Source organism: Prionailurus bengalensis, chromosome A3 (genome assembly GCF_016509475.1).
Source record: "Prionailurus bengalensis isolate Pbe53 chromosome A3, Fcat_Pben_1.1_paternal_pri, whole genome shotgun sequence".
Taxonomy (NCBI): domain Eukaryota; kingdom Metazoa; phylum Chordata; class Mammalia; order Carnivora; family Felidae; genus Prionailurus; species Prionailurus bengalensis.
The window spans coordinates 51,627,940-51,632,584 of NC_057354.1; positions in this window are offsets into that span (position 1 = coordinate 51,627,940).

Below are 4,645 nucleotides of genomic sequence, written 5' to 3' on the forward strand. Positions count from 1 at the left end.
CAATTGCAGTGATTCCCACCAGTGGAGGATGAGCCCAGACAGACTGGTGGTTGCTAAGGTACTCAGGCAGAGCCAGAACTGGAACCCACCCTCCTGACTCCCAGTCTGCTTGGCACTGTGTCACATCAGTAAGTCCCTCCCATGAGCTGAATTCCATCCTGGTTGCTAGTCAAGGGCACCCCTCTTCTCTCCCTGGAGGGCAGCATTTCCTCATACTGCCAATTTCCTCCCCTTAGTGCATCGTGAAATTGATACAGTGGGTCAAGACCAGTATTTATTTTTTTAATGACCAGAATACATAGTATAGCATTGTTATCACATAATGGAAAATATCATGTAGAAAGGGTGTTTGATAAATATTTTATTCCAGTTATATGTGTATGTGCCTATGTGTACAGTGTTCAAGAGACTCAAGTACATGGAGACAGACCGTTGCAAAAGTTGGTCTTGGAGGACACATCTTCCTCATTTTCATACAGTATCAAGCTGTGGAATAACATGCAGACATACTCTGAGGAAAGCCTCAGCCTTGGTCACTTCTGTGAGGCCATTTCCCCACCTGTGACTGCCCCACTGGTCCGGCAGCTGTTTGCCAGGCACACAAAGCTGAGTGCTCAGGGTGCGCCCATGAGGTGCCACCTAGCTGGATGCCCCAGAGTGTGTGAGGCCCCAGCTCCCCCTCAGCCCAGTGACAATGGCAGGAACCAGGGCCTTTGGGAAACCTTACATGTGAGTCATGTCACCACACGTTTGAACATCACAGAGAACCAAGCATTGAGAGATTCAGTATTCAGGTCATGATAAACCAGGATGACCCCAGAATGGACCAGAGCATGGGGAACTCCAGGAGACAGCCTTCTCTTGCCTAGGAACATGATACTTTAGCTTCTGCATGCCAAGGTTGGCTAGCTCCCTCTCTCCACGCCCCACCTTCCTGGGGCTTTCTCAACACCAGCTAAACGGCAGTTTGGTTTCCATTTTTAAGACTCACCTCCAGGCGTCTGGCTCACTACATCCTCTGTCTCACAGACACCAGGAAACTCGAGTTTCCTTTCCATCTGCTTGCTCACTAGGAAAGCTAATTGCCAACTTCAGGTCCGATTCTCCTCTACCCACCAGGCTATGTGAGTCCCCTGATCCCAGGCCATGGGCTTCCATGGAGCACATCAGCCCTCTCCCCACACTTAGCCTCAAAATGACTTCATTGGCTTCACGGAAGCCTTTGCTTCACCTGACTTACCTCCACTCCCACCCCCCATACACACACTCCATTAGGCACGATTCCAACATATTCTCGGAGTCAGGAGTTCCAGGGAAGCCACAGAGAGGTAGATTTGACACAAATGATTCTCTGGCTCTTGCCCCTTTCCTAAGCATGATCTTGAGAGCATAGTGTCCCATTCTCCGTGAGGTGGGTGCCAATTCCAACTGCATCAGCCTCCCGCTGGGGAGCCGCTTCATATGGACTGGCCAGAGAAGGGTGGTATTTCATTAGGGGGCTGTAGTTTCCAGGTTCTTTCACAACTATGCTGTCATCTTGTCCCAAACCTGATGTCTTTTCTCAGCTAGCCATGCGCCTGGAGAGCCCACTCCCCGCACTGGTCTTTCTGATGGGCCTTAAGGTCACAGCATCCCAATCAAAGCCCCTCTCTTGGGCTTTTAGGTCTCCTGAAGCACCCAATACCTCAGGCAATGTCACCTGCAGAGGCTAAAGAACTACAGTTCAGCCTCTGACTCCAGAGTGAGGGCAAGAGGAAGAAGTGCCCAACTCTTGAATTTGTGGTTTCTAAGTGAGGGTCCTGAAGCATTGGAGCAGCTGTGAGCTGCCCTCCAGCTGCCCTTCCTGCCCTCTGTGTGCTGTGCACTCTGTGTCTGAGTCTTTCTGAACACTTTGCTCTGTGCTCTGCCCCTTGCTTCTTATCCTCTGCCCCCTGCCCCCACCCTCTGTCCCCTGCCTTCACCTCTGCTCTCTATCCCTGCCCTTGTCCCCACCCTCTTCCCCCTGCCCCCACCCTCTGCCCTCTGTCCCTGGCCCTTGTCCCCATCCTCTGCCCCCTGCCCCCACCCTCTGCCCTCTGTCCCCTGCCCTTGTCCCCATCCTCTGCCCCCTGCCCCCAGCCTCTGCCTTCTCTGTCCCCAGCCCTTGTCTCCACTGTCTGCCCTCTGTTCTCTGCCCTTGTCCCCACCCTCTACCCTCTGCTCCCTGCTCTAAGTAAGCCCTTCCCTGCAGGCCTTCAACCTCAGCCCACTGGGTGCATTTGCCTGTTTTTATTTTTTTTAACCTGCTAAAGGAAGGAATATTTCATGGTTATTAATGAAAGTGATAGCAATCCCTTGTGTATTTATCTTAGATTATGTGGTCGTTATAAGATGAAGTACCTCAAGCAGTCAGTCTGCGGTTGATTTGAAAACAGACGAGTCTCAACAATGAGCTTAAGGAAAGGTGTCAGGTATAAATCTTGTCTTCAAACAGTCAGGGTGCATTCCAGACTTCAGAGACACTTCTTTGTATAAAGGTGCTTTTTTCCCTCCCGCCTTTCTTTTCCTTGGGCCTGGAGGAGGATGAAAGTGCAGGGGTGTGTGCGTTCGTTCGTTTAGTCTGATAATGAGGGCGAGGCTCACGGGCATGGTAATTTGGCAGCTTTGGCACTTCCTGTAGCAGTTTTAATTTTTTTTTTTATCCAAAGGCTGCTTAAAGACAAACATTTTTTGTTAAACTGCTGGTAGTTCATTTTCTGCAGGAACCGTGCAATTAATCTTGTTTATATTAAAGAGACAGGTTGCCTTTGTCAGCTTTCCTGAGCTATAATTAATGAAGATCAAAAACGTTACAAAGACATAATATTTAGCTTAATGCAGATGAGGCTGGGCAACAGCTGCATCAATTAGAAGAGCAAAAGGGAAAACAAATATCCTTTCCTTTGGAACACCTCAGATGCCTTAAAAAATGAGGATCATGAAGTGTCTTCCCTCCACCAGCCTTCCCCTGCAGGCCCGGTGAAAGATGAGGTTTGGACATCAAATGGTGTGTAATGCCCTGTCAATTATGCTTGAAATGCAGTCAGGGGCACCACACATCTCTCCTCACTTTGCTGAAATGTATCCAGGTGTGTGGCTCTGGTCTGAGGACCTCCTCACAGGGTAGGCCTCGAGGAACCCGGGATGGCAGGTAGAGGCTGGCAGGACCATCTGGCCCCCTGGGGCACGAAACACAGCCAGGCCACTTCACATAGAGCCTCTTTGTGAAGGACCGTAATGAGGGAAATCCAAATAGAACTGATGAATGGTACTGCAACGGCAACATCAGCTGCCCTGCCCATGACTTCCTGACCTGGTGACTAAGACCTGTGGTCTCCAAGTGAGAGCATAAAAGGGATGGCCTCCGTCTCTAAACAAAAGAATGTGGGCATTCATCTGCCTCCAGAAGCCAGTTAAAGGAACTGCCTTGGAGCCCATGAGGATATTTCATGGAGACCTGGAGTGGCTGGAACCAGCTGTCAGTGGCAACCACGCCACTCAGCACTCAGGAAACAGGACTGGGGAGATTGTAGAACCTAACCTAGTGCAGAGGCAGTCAGTTAGAGTCATCACCTTTTCTGCTGGGCTTTACAAACCTGAGATCCTAATAGCAAAAGTCCAGGGCAAGGAAGAAGATGCAAAGCAAATCATAAATCAAAGATTTTCAGCAAATTCTGGTGATGCTGGATGGTAGCTGAGCAGGTGGAAGGAGCTGCCCATAATCAGGTATCTACAGAGGGAATGTTAGCCAGGTAATACCCATCCAGCCAGAAAAGCCCCCATGGGACCCCTTGCATTACGCCCTGTGCAGTGTCTACTGGAAGGGACTAACAGATGTCAGAACCTTTGTATCTGAAGGACTTAGTACACAGATGGTGGACAGTAGGCAGAAGACATGAAGTGCTTTGAGTGGCATCAAGAACACCCAGAATTCAAAACAAAACTGTGTTCTTACCCGAAACTAAACCAAAAGTCATTTCTGGGTTTTACAGGATGCCTGTACACGCACCATTCTCACACATCATGCCCTTCAACTTTATAATTGCACTTTTTGGAGTTTATAATTAGAATATCATCAAACAGGCATAAAGATGCTATTGCAAAGTATTTATAATAGTAAAAATTGGGAAATGACCTGAAGGTCAGATATTAGGGGATTTGTTGACTTAATTATGGTCCATCCATACAATGGAATAGTTTGGACCCATTAAAAAGAATGTAGTTTATAATAGTTAAAGCTGTAGGGAAGGAAAAGGCAAAGGAGGAACATATATACTGCTATCCTAATTTCATTTTTAAAGACATCTATTGCAAATAAAAGACTGAAAGAAAATGCATCAAATGGATAGCTTATGATTTCTACTTCTCCTATTTTTCTTTTCTTTTCCAATTTTTCCATTGCAAAAAATTTCCAAAACTGGAAAATAGCTTGTATTTGTTAACACTTACTATGCACCAACAACTGTTAGCACTTCATATATATCATCTCACTTAATCTTTGCATTCTGAGATAGGATATATTAATGTCATAATTTTACTAATGAGAAAACTTAAGCACAGAAATAATTAAATTATTTGCCTCAAGTCATCAGCTAGTGAATGATCATGCCAGAATTTGAGCCCCAGA